We start from the raw sequence: 16,778 nt of genomic DNA on the forward strand, positions 1-16,778 counted from the left end.
TGCACCATTCCCACTATCAATGTCCCAAATCCCCTCCATCCCACCCCACCCCAACCTGTGCTCTAGACAGGCTTTCCAGTTCCCTCATTCATTCACATGAGTATGGTAGCTTTAGTGTAGTTATTTCTATAACTGCAATCACCGCTCTTTGTGGTGTGCTTCATGAAGAAAGCTGGAAGTTCCAGCCCTCCTTTCATTGTCTCTGAGGATTGTTGCAAAAATGACTTTTATTTTTCTTAAAACCCATAGATGACCAAGACTATTCTGTGTGTGTCTCTCTCCCTCTGACTTATTTCACTCAGCATGATAGATTCCATGTACATCCATGTATAGAAAAATTTCATGACTTCATCTCTCCTGACGGCTGCATAATATTCCATTGTGAATATGTACCACAGTTTCTTTAGCCATTCATCTATTGAAGGGCATCTTGGTTGTTTTCAGTCTTGCTATGGTAAATAGTGCTGCAATAAATATAGGTGTAAGGAAGGGGTTTTTGTATTGTATTTTTGTGTTTCTAGGGTATATTCCTAGGAGTGGTATAGCTGGATCATATGGGAGCTCAATTTCCAGTTTTTGGAGGAATCTCCATATCGCTCTCCAGAAAGGTTGAACTAGTCAGCATTCCCACCAGCAGTGGATAAGAGTTCCTTTCTCGCCGCATCCCCGCTAACACTGCTTGTTCTCATTCTTTGTGATGTGTGCCAATCTCTGTGGTGTGAGGTGGTACCTCATAACTAAACTCTTTTTCTAAGCTCAGTATCCTACCCATATCCCCTCATTGAATATATATTTTTTCCATTCTTGAGGTGTAAAAATTTGCAATACTGTTTATTATACCTTTATGCCTACGGTTATGTTCCACTTTTTGTGCTAAACAATTTAGGTATGACATTAACCACCTACTTTCTTAGTAGGTGTTCCTGTAATTGGTATCATTTTTTATTAAGGTGCTGTCATTTATAGTAGTATAAATGATGTTATCCCTTACATGTAATTCTAACATCACATCCCTCACCAAGAACCCAGCCCTCTTCCCTGAGCATCCGCAAACCCCTCCCGTTAAACCCTCCACAGCCCCCTCTCCACACACCTTCAATTTTGTGCTTGAGATCTCTCATTGTGTTGCTGTTGGCCCTTTGTTGCTCCCTTACTGCATATCTTTAAGTCTCACATCTAAGAGAGATCATTCGGCATTGATCCCTTTGCTTCTGACTGATTTCACTCAGAAAGATCTCCTTTAGTACCATTTATATCTCATCATATTGCGTGATTTTGTTCTTTCTTAGAGCTGCATAGTATTCTATGCTGTATTAATACCACACCTTCTCAGTCTATTTATCTGTAGTTTGGATTTTTGGGTATTGTACTGAATGTAGTGTTGAGCACAGGTGTGTGCATATATCCTTTGGGATTCGTGGTTTTATGTTTTGTGGGTCAATGCCATGAAGTGGATGCACTGGGTTGTATGATATTTCCATTCTTATTTGGGGGGGGATAAATCTCCATATTGCTTTCCATAGAGGTTAAACTGGACAACAGTCCCACCAGCAGTGGATGAGACATCCTTCCTCACCCCAGTCACACCAACATCAACTTTCCAGACTTTCTAATATGTGCCAGTCCTAACTGCTTTGGACACTATCTCAGTGCTTTTCTGATGGGTATTTCCCTATCATGAGTGACAGATAAGCACTTCTTCATAAGCCTTTTGCCCATCTCTTTGTCTTTTTTGGGAAAGTACGATCTCATTTAAATTTTATTTCCTCTTTAAAATCCCTCCTGGTAGTTGGGATTCGGGCTTTCATCAAAGACTATTGGGCCAGCACAATTCGCCCCATGCAAGGTATAATTAAATGCATCTATACTGCAATAAAATGCTGGCTATCAGAGGTTAACGAAGCCTCGTTAATGGCTTACTGTTTTTCCTGCAATTTGGTCTTATAAAATCATTATTCTCTGGGAAGGTACGAATAATAAGAAATCTATTCCTTAGGCAATTTAAAAAAATGTGTTTGTCTCCAAAAGTGCTTTTGGAGACACCCATCGGGCCTAGATTTCCTTGGGTCAGTGTGGAGCAGGAGTTTAAGACTTCTCTGAGTTTTTGCATCCCCAGGAGAAATAAGCACCTTCCATGCTGATCTGAACAGAGAACTACATGCACAGAATTTCTGAATGAGAAGCTTACCTTGTTCTATCCATCAGTACAGCAAGGTAGCTAGCTAGCTAGCTGCAGGGGGATAGGGACACTGTTTCTGCCCCATATCTTTCTTTTTTTCTTGGGTGGGGGGTTTACACCCAGTGGTGCTCAGGTGTTACACCTGGCTCTGTGCTCAGAAATTACTTTGGCAGGCTTGGAGGACCATATGGGATGCCAGGAATCGAACTACCTTCAGTCCTGGGTCGGCCTCGTGCAAGGCAAATTCCTACCACTGTGCTATCTCTTTGACCCCATCTCTCTTCTGCTCTATTTCTTTGGGTTCCCTATCCTGGCCCAGTTCTTTTCTGCCTTTCCTGATAAAATTGAGAGCATCTTAACTATCTACCAATGAGCCTCACCAACCATTCTTTGCCCAGCAATTGAGTTTTGAAAATGTTTGATACTATGCGGCCACCCATAGACAGCCCAGACTGTCCCCTATACTTTACCACAGAGAGTCACCTCTCTGGAAAGAATTTCAGATTTCAGGGCCAGAATGATAAAACAGTGGATAGGGCTTTTGCCTTATACATGGCCGACCCAAGTTCAATCCCTGGCATCTCTTATGGTCTCCTGAGCCCATCAGGAGTAATTTTTGAGCACAGAGCCAGGAGTAATCCCTGAGCACCACCAGGTGTGGCCCCAAAAGAAAAAAAAATAAATTCTTTTCAGATTCCTTGCTGCCACCATGAGCCCAGAAGGATGGGACTAAGCAATGGGTAGAATGTTTGATCTCAAGGAATTTACTACCTCATGGAGGAAATGGGACAGTATATTGCACAGTACGGCTGCACCTTGATCTTAACATGGGAAATTCTGGAGTGGATGTGATTGTATTAAGTTAGACACAGAATTCATAAGCAGCATTATGTTCATCTTTGGTGGGTGGTGAAGTGACTTGATAGCAATTGTTCTTGCTGTAGTTATTATTAATAATATTAATTAGTAAGGTTTCTAAATACCAGTGTGGAAATCCCTCGTTTTAATTGTGTATATATTTTGGTCCTTAAATTGGACATCATTTGATTCTATTTCTAATACTCTTAATTTACATCTTGGTCCTTCTCAAATCTTTGCCCAAAAAATGAATCCTTTGATGGTTGTTGTATTATAGATATCGATAGGAGAAATGTATATCTAGTATATCTAATGGGAAAGAGTTATTGATACAAAATCTTTCATATACTTCTTTCCTTTAGAACTCTTCATGAATACAATTTTTAAAACTGCTTTCATGCAAAATACAGACAGTATAGCAGACGGGCCATTTGCCTTGCACATGGCTTAACTGAGTTCCATCACCAGTGCCCCATATGGTTCCCAAGTGTGCCAGGTGTGATCCCTGAGCACTGCCAGACATAGCCTAAATAAAATAAAAGAATATATTAAATAAAAAACAATAAAAAATAAAAGTCAGGACTAACCCCCCCCAGGCACTTCCAGATGTGGCCCTCAAACAAAAAAAGTAAATAAATAAAAGGACTGGAGCAAAGGCTGGTGGACCCCTCCAATACCCCCTACCCTCATCCCACACCACCTGGTTCCCTAATCACCAGGATAAAAAAATAAAATAAAAAATAAAAGAATATATATAGAAAAACAAAAGAATATATATTTAATATATGCACACTTATACTTTAACGAAATAGGAGAAATGAGAAATAGTATTTTAATAAGCTAATAATGCATAGAAATCATCATATTTTAATGATTTTCATGTTTACAGAACCTGTCAAATAATTTGGTTATATATATGAAAAAGTAATAGCCTACTTTTTAATTCTTTTCTTTTTTAAATAAATTAAATCTCATGTTCTTTTTAAATGTCTAAATTCCTAAAATAGTTCAAGAACTGGTCCTCTTTGGCATAAAATAGGGCATATTTAGATCCTATTGATTTGGAAAAAGATTTATTTCATACCTTAAATAAAATTAATTTTGTACACCTAACTGCTTTAAATTGTTATTTTTTGTTTTACTTTGATCTGTTTACTTAGGTTTTTGATGTGATTGTAAATACTTGATATTCATTTTCTCTTTTCTTATTCATTTATTGTTGGCTTACAATATTATAGAATGAATGTCCTGAGTTTCACTTCACATTAGTTTTCCCTGAGACTAGGAATGAGTTTGATTTTTTTGACAGTTTGTTTGCTATAACAGTTAATATTCTCGGTATGAGTAAAACAATCTAGTAATTTTCTTTCACTTCCTTATTTGACTTAGCACAATCATCTAAGTTCTACATATTCTATCCTATAGGGCTTGTTTTCACCTTTTAAAAAATATATAGAATATAGATGCCACAATTTCCTTACACCAGTATCGATGTTAAGTCTGCTCTCAGGTGTTGGTTACTGTCAATAATGGTACCATGAACATAAAAAGACAAAGATATTAGTGTTCTAGAGGGCTGGGTAGTTGTTTAAAGGGTTGGAGCACAGTGACCTGAGAGATACAGCACAGCAGGAAGGGCATTTGCCTTGCACATGGCTGATCTGGATTCTATCCCCTGCATTCCATATAGTCCTGGCACGAGTAATTTCTGATTGCAAGCCCAAAGTCACGACAAACCCCCTAGCCACTTCCAGATGTAGCCCTGAAACCAAAAAGTAAATAAATAAAAGGACCGGAGCTCAGGATGGTGCACCTCCAACACCCCCTACCCCCGTACCACTTGGTTCCCTGTTCACCACTAGGATATTAGGCTTCCATGGCCCCTAAGCATTGCTGGTTGTGGCCCAAAAGTCAAGAGAGAAAAGAAATAATAGTTCTAGAAATAATTTGATTATACCCTCCATGCTCCTAATCATTTCCAAACTATGTTTTTCACTTGTTTTCACAAATTGTGTTGTACCAGTTTCTTTAAACTTTTATTTAATTGGAAACAGGTTACAAAGGCTAAGAAAAGGCAGCCATTATTTTTGCATTCTTAATATGATTTATCATATTTTTTCTGTACGTACCTTTAAAATAAGTGTATATATTTGAATTATAGATAGTTTTATCACTTGGCCATCCTCTTGACATAGGAAGGAGTGCATGCTTTATGATTATTATTTTAATGGCATAAGATTTTTCATCCAGTGGCTTGGCCGTAATGTTCTTAGTCACATCTGGGAATTGTTTGCAAAGAGTTTCTCTCTATTGTGGACTGTGTGACAAAGGACATTCTAATATATATAGCTCTTTTTCCCCTTAGTATAGATTTCTACAATAGAATTACAGCATTCAGAAGTCATACATAGTTTAATGACTATAGAAACCTTTGACAAATTGCTTCCCAAAAGGATTTCAAGAATTTACATTGTCATCTGCAGGGCATGAAAGCAGTAATCTTGGATATATATTTTCCTGTTTAACCTTTTTATTTTCCTTTTTTGCTTTCTCTTTGTTTTGAAGGCTACACTCAGCAGTGGTGGGGCCTGCTACCAGCTCTGCTCAGAAGCTGTTCTCAGCAGAGCCCAGGGGAACTGCAATACCAGGGACTGAACCTCACATGCAAAACATGTGTTCGTTCACTCCCTCTGAGCTCCCTCTCCAGCCTGCTTCACTTTGTCTTTAAAACCTCAGCCTAGGGCCAGAGAGATAGCACCGCAGTAGGGTGTTTGCCTTGCACACAGCTGATTCCGGACAGACCTGGTTTGATCCCCAGTGTTTCATATGTCCCCCCCCAAGCCAGAGCCATTTCTGAGTGCATAGCCAGGAATAACCCCTGAGTGTCACTGGGTGTGGCTCAAAAAACAAAAAATAAAATAAAATAAAACCTCAGTCTTGGATTTACCCTGCACTGTTCAGAAATTGTTCATGACCTTGAAACTGAGATTTCAATATATTTATATACATATGTACATATGTACATGTATATATATATATATCTCAGAATGAGATTGATTTTTTCATGCTGTTAAGTGCAACAATAAAAATTTATAAAATAACAGCAAAAAACCCTGAAATTACAAAAAGAAATGTCTTCTTTCTGATTGACTTGATAGCAAAGTAGGTTTGCTGTTTCTCAAGTTGAAAGTTTTTACAAATGAGGGTGAATACATTATTCTTATTTCCCCAGTAATGCAGTTTGAAAATGCTCTTTCCATACAACATTTAGAGCTGAAAAGCTCTTTTGGAGATTTACTTGATTTACTTTACATTGACTCAGAATCTTTGTCAGGCAAACAGACATTGCTGAGAGCCCAGAAAGCCTATCTACTTAGGAAGTTTCTTTTCTTATTCTCTTGCACATTGACTGAATAAGCAGACTATATACAATAGACTGAGTAGGTTTTTTTTTTAATATTAGTCTTCTTTTATTGTCAACATTTTTATTCCATAAAAATCATCGTCCTTTCTTGCTTTCAGAAAAATAAGTATCTGCATTTTCTCACTCCTTTTCTAGGGCTCAGATCCTAGAGTTTTGCTATTCCTGTAAACCTTTTAAAACATAGCAATTTTGCATGTGGCCCAGGTAATTAAGATGTAATCTTTTCTAAATCGCAATTTGCTTTATAAGCAACACTTTTCAATAGAGTAGGGGGCATTATAGTGTGTTTTTATTTTTAGTATGCTTTTTTTTTTTTAAACCACTTTTAAGCTTACCAAGCTGCCATCCTTGTGTGCCATGGGCAACCCACACTCTCATGGACAGCACAGATTGCTGCCCTGGAATTTGTGTGTTAAACTGCTGTACATGATAACTTAAAGTTATAGAAAAACATATAGTCTGATAACACTTTTATTCTGTTAGAATTTCCTGATCTTCAAATAAAGAATCTGCAAGGTTAAAGTATTAATTATTTCTAGTTTAAGTTAAACACATAATCTATAAATAAAAAAATAAATAAGTAGGGCCCGGAGAGATAGCACAGCAGCGTTTGCCTTGCAAGCAGCCAATCCAGGACCAAAGGTGGTTGGTTCGAATCCCGGTGTCCCATATGGTCCCCCGTGCCTGCCCGGAGCTATTTCTGAGCAGACAGCCAGGAGTAACCCCTGAGCACCGCCAGGTGTGGCCCAAAACCCAAAATAAATAAATAAATAAATAAATAAATAAATAAGTAAAATATATAAACAAAATTTTAAATAATATAAGTATATATTTATATCTTTTATAAAATATAAAATATATTTATATGGTTCTATAATATAAATAATACATCTATAAATAAAACACCTAATCTATAAATAAATATAAAGTTGTAGGAATAAGTAAATTGTAAAATTTGATAGCCTAGATTTGTAGGTGTAAGTAAATTTGTAAATTTGCTTTATTCATAATACTTATTTGTATATAAGTAAATTGTAAAATTTGATAGCCTAGAGTTAGATTTAAATATGGGGAGAAAATGGTATTTATCAAATGGCATATCCAAGAGAACCATTATGCCTTTTCTTTTGTGAGTGTAATATTGTTTTCAATGACTCAGTCAAATATGTAGAACTCTTGCTGAATTTGCTAAGATAAATTTGTGCCAGTTTGTGTGACCAATATCATGCATTTTGCCTGTGTGCCTGTTTTTCTGTGTGCCAGGATCAAACTTAGGGCCTCACGTACAGGACACGTGCTATTACACTGAGCCACATCCTGGCCCTACAGCATGTCTTTTGCCCATTTTTCAAATGAGGACACTAAAAGAATGCTTTTAGAACTCAAGTAATAATTCAAGTGGCTTCTAGGGTTTCAGAATATAGAAATAAAATATTTTATAAGTCCAAGAAATTCTTCCCTCAAATGATGAAAGTAATGTGAAGAGTTTAGACAGAGGACAGAGTGCATTAAACTCCCCCCACACATTTATAGTTCATATTGTACAACTAGTCCTACCTTTAGAGAGTTTTTTTTTAGAAAACCTTTAGAGATTTCCATAAGCTTTAGTAAAAGAAGTAATGGTAGCAATATAATTTTTACAGCTATTAGATTTTATGTGTAAAGTACTTCTGTTTTTAGGCATACTCATTGAAAAATTACTTAAGTATAGTGAAATTATTCCAGTTAAGATTCTATATCACATTATCAGAGTATATAAGCATGCACATTATTAGAACAGTGAAGCCTCATCCCCCACCCATTCTTCCTAGGTAACTTGAACTTACCTGCAAGACCCCGCCCATTCCTGGGAGGGGTCTTGGAAAAGGTAAAGCCTTTGACCCAGGGAATTAGCTTTTTTGGTCTTTTGCCTGCATGGAGGTCAAAGGGAAGATGGCTGAAAGGAGTTAAGATGCAGGGCTAGCTAAGAATGGCTGAATGTTTAAAAGATTATGATATAGGCCACACATGTGGTGGATAGGGCATGAATAAAGTTGATGCTTCCTGATGCCTGTCTCTGGATGAGTCTGATTCTGCCGTTCACCTAAACCTGGGACCTGCCAACTGAATGGGGATTGCAGAGCCACGTGGCCTGGGATGGCAGAGAAAGATCCTCCATCCATCCACCTCTATCCAGCACCATCGTTAATTATTTAACACCACAGAGCAGTAAATGGGGAAATCTGGACACCCCTATATACATACAGAGAACTGACCAGAATATGTCAGCAGGGGAACGAGACTGAGAGAAGACTAGGTTTAGCTGGTATTGCAGAAGTGTATGGGGTTGAGATGCCGGGACTGAATCCCACAAACTTTCTCCCCTCTGCATCTGATCCAGTGAAGATACGGGAGCAATTTGCATGCTTACATACCTCTCTCCCTTCTGTCTCCAAGAATAAGGTTTTCTCCCCTATACAAGTAAACTCTTTAAACTTTGCTCATGTTCAATATCATTTGTAATGTCAGCGAGCTGTGCATTTGAGCTGGATGCATAGTGCTGCAGTAGTGTGCTTAGCACCAGAGCAGATCCCTGCTTAATGCTGGATTGATTCACTGTGACCTGATGAAAGTCAGGAGTAGTTTGATCTCCAGCAGCAGTAACAGAAACCATGTCCAGAACAAAGAAGATGATGGTTCCTTCCTACTGCCTTCAACACACCCTCAAGTGTTAGCTTTGATTGCTGGTTTCACCCTGGACCACAGACCATCAGATTGGATAATTTCTCAAGAAAATCTACCTGAGACAGTCAAAGCTGCTGAAGTTGACTGAGAGCTGAGTCGTCCCTTTCCCCACTGGAACAAATGGGAGGAGATAGCTGCTTTGGTTGCAGAAGGCCAAAGTACTGGGTGATTTTTATTTTTTCCCCTGAAAGGTGGGTGGTAGGCCAGCTAAGTTTGGGAGCCTTTGGTTGAGAAAACAACCAAAGGTGGGGAAATGTTCAGGAAAAAAATAATGAACTGTGGGGTAACTTTAAGAGGAACAACATAAGAATGGTCAGAGTCCCCAGTGAACTGGAAGGCAAATGTGAAGAAGTAATAATAATTGAGGAAATCAACAGTAAGAACTGCCCAGCATTTGGGATTATAGGCACCAAGATCTAAGAGGCCCGAAGGTGCCCCAATGAATATAGACTCAAATAGGAAGACTTGAAGATACACTGTGCTCGGAATGATAAAAATTCAGAGATGGAGAATATTGAAGGCTTATAAAAGGAACTTACATACAAAGAGAAGCCCTTCTTATTTACAGCAGATCTATCAAATGAGACTACAAGCCAAAAGAGAATGGAGAGACTATGGTCAAGAATTCATTGAAATGAACACTTTTGCTAAGAATTCTCACTAAATTATCTTTAAGAGCTGAAGAAAGCTTGCAGAATTTCATCAACAGGCTACAGATTAGGGACTTCATAGCCTTGAAATCAATCTTGTAAGAAACATTAAAGGACTTTCTTTAAAAGACAAGGCAAATTCCTCATCCCTTGACATTGAATATTGGCATTCACCCATGGTATATATGGGTGCCGTCTACTAGGCTCATTAAGATCTATCGGGGGATGCGCCATTGTACAGTGGCTCATAGTACATAGTACAGTGGGTAGGAAGCTTGCCTTGCATGTGGCCAACCCTGTTCACTTCCCAACATCCTACAGGTTGGCCTGAGTCCACCAGGAGTGATTCCAAATGCAGAATGAGGAATAAGACCTAAGCAATGCTGGTAGTGACTCAAAAACAAAGAAAAGGGTTTATTTAATCCTATCCTGCTAAGAGATTTTATACATTTCAATAATGAATTAACATTGACTGTTACATAACTGATATCGGGTGTATTTTTTTTACATCCATAAGGATTTTTATTATAATACTTTAGTAATGCAGACAGTTAAGTACTATATTATCTATAATATAACATTTTTAACATAAATTTAATATTACCTTTCTGAAGATAAGATATATTTTCACTTCTCTGGCCCTTTTCAGGTTTCTCCTTATATTTTTCTGAATTCTTTTCACTCTTACTAAATTTTACATTTGTAGGAATTAGCCATTTTCTGCAAATCTTAAAATGTATTAGCACAGGATTCTTCATACTTTTAAAAATTTACATACCTATAAAAGATAATTTCTGAAAAAAATTTACTGTAGAATTATTAATGTATGACTTTTTATTAATGTATGACTTTTATGATAATTGCAGATTAGGTCTGTTCACAGATTGTTCTCTTCTGAGTAGGTAGCAGCACCTCCACAACCTAAAAACCAAAAAGAAATTAAGGATTAAGAAAATAAACATGGGTACAAAGCAATAATATAGCATGGGTAGGGCATTTGCCTTGCACAAGACTGACCCAGGTTTGGTCCCTTGCATCCCATATGGTCCTCTGAGCTTGTCAGGGGTGGTTTCTGAGTGAAAGCCCAGGAGCATCCCCTGAGTGCTGCCAGTTGTGGCCCAAACAACAACAAAAGGTAGTTAGTAAGGGAACAAAATCTAGTGAGAGTTATGAGAACTGAAGATGTCTACAGAACTGAACTAATGTGATGGGGTCAGGGACAAGAGGGGACCTTATAATATTGGTGGAGAAAAGTGGACACACTGGTTAGGGGAATGCTGTTGGAATGATGTATCCACCCAAAATGTGTAAACAGTGTTGTAAATCCCAATAATATTAAAAAAATTCTTAGAAAACATAGAGCCAGGAAAAGCTCCACAGGCGTTACTGACCCCATTTAACCCCAGACCACACTGCACTGACACCCCCAACTGTTGCTGAGAGGGACCCCAATGGTCCTTGGCAATATGGAACCACAGTTGCCATTTCCTCAGGCCCAAGCTTTGAACACCCAGCCCTGGTGCGAGGATCCCCACTTGTGATCTCAATACCCACTGAGAGAGGCCCCCACAAAAATCCAAAGGTACAAAAACCTAACACACTACTTGGAATGGGAATGACGCCTGATGTTGCATCCACTCTGAGGCTCTATGGGCTGATGGTGAGTGATGACAGGTGGAGTGGAAGCAGCTAGATCCTCCTACTGTCCCACTGTGGGATCAGGTGGTTTCCTGGACTAGGTCTGGGATGGTGAGAGACCTGAGTGGTTGTGAGTGATCCAATAGGATGACCTTTTTTTTGCTCACACCAGTTCTTAACTTTTTGAAGGGATTTGTGTTTTTTGAATTTTGTTTTGTTGTTGTTGTTGACTTTGATTTGGTTTGGTTTAGTTTGGAGGCCATACCTGGTGGTACTGAGAGGGTACTCCTGGCCCTGCACTCAGGAATCATTCTTGGTAGGCTCAGGGAACCATAAGGGATATCTGGGATCAAACTCAGGTCATTCGAGTGCAAGGCAGGCACCTATCTACTGTACTGTGTCCCATTTCTTAACATTTTAAGTGAAAACAAATTAAATTTGACCATTAAGTAGAGTGTGAATAGTTTTCATAGAAGAAGCTTGGTTTTAAGATTTCTTGGAAAAATCATAATGGAATTTGGCATGACGAACTTAAGGAAATACTGCAAGTATCTTCTTTCTCTTTCTCCTTTTTTCCCCCTTTAGACACTTACAGTAATGCTACTGAAGGAGTATCATGTATATCACTCTCCTTCCTTTCATCACTCAGTTCTTGTCCAGATCATTTTTAACTCTCCTTGTTATAGTCGTTCCTTTTCTGCCCTAACTGCATTTCCCTGCTCTTAGTGGCAAGCTTAGTACTGTGGACTGGTTTTCCTTGCCTCTGGTATCTATTGTCTTTAGGTTTCATTACCACACTATCTCTTTATATATATGTTTTATTTATTTATATATATATAAATATATATATCCCATAAATGATATATATAAATCCCATAAATGATTGTGGCCATCCTATGCCTATTTCTCTCCCCCTGACTAAATTAAATTCTTTTACTTTCCACGTTAATGCAGAAATAAGAGGAGTTTTTTCCTTTTTTTAAACAGACACCTCTTACCTTGTTACTGTTGAGGGGACCTCCCCCCCCACACCACCCCCATTCTGCCTTGTTCCAAGTATTCTAGGATTCTTCCTGGTATGCAGCAGAGTCCCTCAGTGGCTCAGAGGATCACTCTACAGCCTTAAAATTGGGGTTCCAGTTTAGTTCTAACCCTCTATAACTTCTTAAGGACCTTTTTTTGTTCTGTTTTGTTTTGTTTTGGGCCACACTCAGCTGCGCTCAGGGGTTACTCCTGGCTCTGTGCCTAGGAACTACTCCTGGCAGGCTTGTGGGACCATATGGGAGGCTGGGGAATCGAACCTGGGTTGGCCGCATGCAAGGTAAATGCCCTACCCACTATCCTGTCACTCCAACCCGACCCACCTTCTTGATGACCATAAAGGAATTACTAAAATTCCTTATGACTACGTTTTTTCCCCCCTTCATCTATGAAATAGGGATAATGAGGCTAAAAATAAATGAGAAAATATATGTGGAAAGAAAATGTTCCTTTCTGGTCTAGGGTTGTCCCTCGCATGATTGAGGCCCTGGATTCGATCCCTGACTGATATCATCAGCCACAGAAACAGCAGAAGTGTCCAGAGACTTGGAACTGAAGAGCCATAAACACAGGCTAAAAACTGGGGTTTCTTCTTTGCCACCAATGCCCCGTATTTCACCTTTTCATTTTCAGACTGCCATTAGCTCTTGGATCAACAGTGGCCCTGGCAGTTTCTGATTTTTACACAATCCTTTCACCACATATTTTGCTTTTTTTGTTTTGAGGTCATACCCAGTGGTACTCAGGTCTTACTACTGGCTCTGCACTCAGGAATCATCCCTGGTGGTGCTTGAGGGATTGTATAGGGTGCCAGGGACTGAACCTGAGTCCATCACTCGCTAGGCAAATGCTCTACCAGCTCCATTATTCGCTCCATTCCTGAAGGCATCAAATTCTGGGATAAGGGTTCACTCCTGGTGGGGCCTGAGACTGAGTGAAGCCAGGTCAGCTGCATCCAAGGCAAGTGCCTTCCCTACTGTACTTGGTCTCCAGCCCTTTATTCTGATATTTTTACATAGATCATTTTGAGGGTTTTTTCTTTCTTTTTTTAATCCCCCAGTTCATTATATTTACTCTAACGGAATTGGCTGGCCCTCACTTTTTCATTTTAGAGATTGTACCTTTCTTTGGAAATATAGCCTTGGAATCAAACCCCTCTTAAATGTGTTTTCAAAAGCATTGCTTTTGCCTTTTTTTTCTGGCAATACTGGAGGTTCTTTTTTTTTTTTTTTTTTTTGATACATTTTTTTTTTTAGTTAAACACATTGATTACATACATGATTGTGTTTGGGTTTCAGTCATGTAAAGAACACCACCCATCACCAGTGCAACATTCCCATCACCAATGTCCCAAGTCTCCCTCCTCCCCACCCGACCCCCGCCTGTACTCTAAACAGGCTCTCCATTTCCCTCATACATTTTCATTATTAGGAAAGTTCAAAATGTAGTTATTTCTCTAACTTAACTCATCACTCTTTGTGGTGAGCTTCATGAGGTGAGCTGGAACTTCCAGCTCTTTTCTCTTTTGTGTCTGAAAATTATTATTGCAAGAATGTCTTTCATTTTTCTTAAAACCCATAGATGAGTGAGACCATTCTGCGTTTTTCTCTCTCTCTCTGACTTATTTCACTCAGCATAATAGATTCCATGTACATCCATGTATAGGAAAATTTCATGACTTCATCTCTCCTGACAGCTGCATAATATTCCATTGTGTATATGTACCACAGTTTCTTTGCCCTTCATCTGTTGAAGGGCATCTTGGTTGTTTCCAGAGTCTTGCTATGGTAAATAGTGCTGCAATGAATATAGGTGTAAGGAAGGGGTCTTTGTACTGTATTTTTGTGTTCCTAGGGTATATTCCTAGGAGTGGTATAGCTGGATCATATGGGAGCTCGATTTCAAGTTTTTGGAGGAATCTCCGTATCGCTTTCCATAAAAGTTGAACTAGACGGCATTCCCACCAGCAGTGGATAAGAGTTCCTTTCTCTCCACATCCCCGCCAACACTGTTTATTCTCATTCTTTGTGATGTGTACCATTCTCTGTGGTGTGAGGTGGTATCTCATTGATTTGCATCTCCCTGATGATTAGTGATGTGGAGCACTTTTTCATGTGTCTTTTGGCCATTTGTATTTCTTCTTTGTCAAAGTGTCTGTCCTTTTCTTCTCCCCATTTTTTGACGGGATTAGATATTTTTTAGATATTTAGATATTGTTTAGATATTTAAACAACTTTATTACATACATGATTGTGTTTGGGTTTCAGTCATGTAAAGAACACCACCCATTACCAGTGCAGCATTCCCATCACCAATGTCTCAAATCTCTCTCCTCCCCACCCAACCCCCGCCTGTACTCTAGACAGGCTTTCTATTTCCCACGTACATTCTCATTATTAGGATAGTTCAAAACATAGTTATTTCTCTAACTAAACTCATCCCTGTTTGTGGTGAGCTTCATGAGGTGAGCTGTAACTTCCAACTCTTTTCTCTTTTGTGTCTGAAAGTTATTATTGCAAAAATGTCTTTCATTTTTCTTAAAACCCATAACAACACAATAATTGTGAGAGACCTCAACACGGCATTGTCAACACTTGACAGGTCAACCAGACTAAAACCCAACAAGAATATACTAGACCTAAAAAGAGAAATGGAAGAAAGAGGCCTAGTAGATATATACAGGACACTCCACCCCCAGAAGCCTGGATAAACATTCTTCTCTAATGTACATGGGACATTCTCCAGGATAGACTACATGCTAGCACATAAAACATACTTCCATAATATCAAGAGGATAGAAATTTTGCAGGCTACCTTCGCTGACCACAAGGCCCTGAAATTATATGTGAACTACAAAGGGACACAGAAGAAAAACTTCAATACCTGGAAGTTAAACAGCCTAATACTGAATAACCAGTGGGGCAGTACTGGAGATTCTGATCGGCAGAAGTAAAGGCCAAGAGTGAGAGCCAGCACATCTCCATGAGGGCTGCCCTCTGCTGGTGGACCGGGTGGTGTAGAGATGGCACCTTCATCCCTCTGGGTTCCCTTTGCCTCACCAGTTCCCTCTCTTCCATTTTAGCACCTTAACATACCCTGCCCCCTGAAACATACTTTTTGGCTCTCATATACTCCTTCCAGGTGCCCACCAGGACCTAACATGTCCACAGCATGTAGTCACCAAGTTCTAAATGGGCATTTGAGCTTTTTGTGTTTTCTTTCCTTCTGTCCCTTGAAAAAAAAAATCTAGTACTCAAGAAGCCCTAATTTTGTTCCTCACTTACCTAGTGCACTTGTTCGCATGAGGCTTTGTTTATATTTCACAGTACCAAGTACCTATAAGAGGAAGAGCTTAAAATTACCTTAGGCAGAGCCAGAGTAATAGCACTGTGGGTAGGTCACTAGATGTCTAGTGTCTAGCCATCTATAGATGTCTATACCCAGGTTTGATCCCGGCATCCCATATGATCTTCTGAATGCAAAGCCTAGGGTAAGCCCTGAGCACCACTGAATATGGCCCCCAAATTCTCACCCCCCCCAAAAAATGGGGGAAAAGTCTGCAGATTATGTGGAAAGGTTGAGGCATTTGACTTGCATGATGCGGATCCTCTATTTGATCCCCAGAACACTGCAGATGGGCCTCTAAGCACCGCTTGGTGTAGCTCAGGGTGAATAGAAATTTTCCTCGTACATGAAATGATTTAGGACTAGATTATTTGATAGGTTCTGGGAGGGAACTGACTGTTGTGTTCTTTGGATGAAATTAATAATCATTTCTCAGTACTACAAGAGAACATCGGGTCTCATACTTCTTTTATGCTTTTTATATGTGGCATGTGTATTTAGCTGGTAAGCCTGGCTGATTTTTTTAACTTGTATTTTATTTTTGTGATTTATCGAAGCCAAAGGCAATGAGATTTTGTGTCACTTTCAGTCTTGGCCACTTTTCGTCATCCAGTGTCAAACTTTGTCAGTTTTTAAAAGTAACCCAGTTATTAATCTGTGAAGCCGGGAATTGTACTTTTTCTTTTTTCCTTTTCCCTTTACAAGTTGCTCAGTTGTGATCATAAATTTTCTTGCCTGCCTCCTTTCTTCAGACTTTAATACCATTGAATTGAAGGACAGAATTCGGGGCATTATTTGGAAATCATCCTCACCTCTCCTTTGAGTCTTCGAAAATAGGGGCGGTTGGAACTGTCCTAGTGGTTAAGTGATAGTTTTTTAAAGATAACAGGTGCATTAATCTCGCTGGGAAGCCCCAGTG

The 16,778-nt window shown here is 39.1% G+C and overlaps 1 protein-coding gene across 1 annotated transcript in view; it reads left to right on the top strand.

Annotated features, from left to right (window-relative positions):
• Window positions 1-16,778, top strand: part of LRP12 (LDL receptor related protein 12) — an 89,085-nt gene that overhangs the window by 40,920 nt on the left and 31,387 nt on the right. The gene's annotated exons all lie outside the window — the stretch shown is intronic.

The sequence above is a fragment of the Suncus etruscus genome, chromosome 5 (assembly GCF_024139225.1).
Source record: "Suncus etruscus isolate mSunEtr1 chromosome 5, mSunEtr1.pri.cur, whole genome shotgun sequence".
In the NCBI taxonomy this organism is placed as follows: domain Eukaryota; kingdom Metazoa; phylum Chordata; class Mammalia; order Eulipotyphla; family Soricidae; genus Suncus; species Suncus etruscus.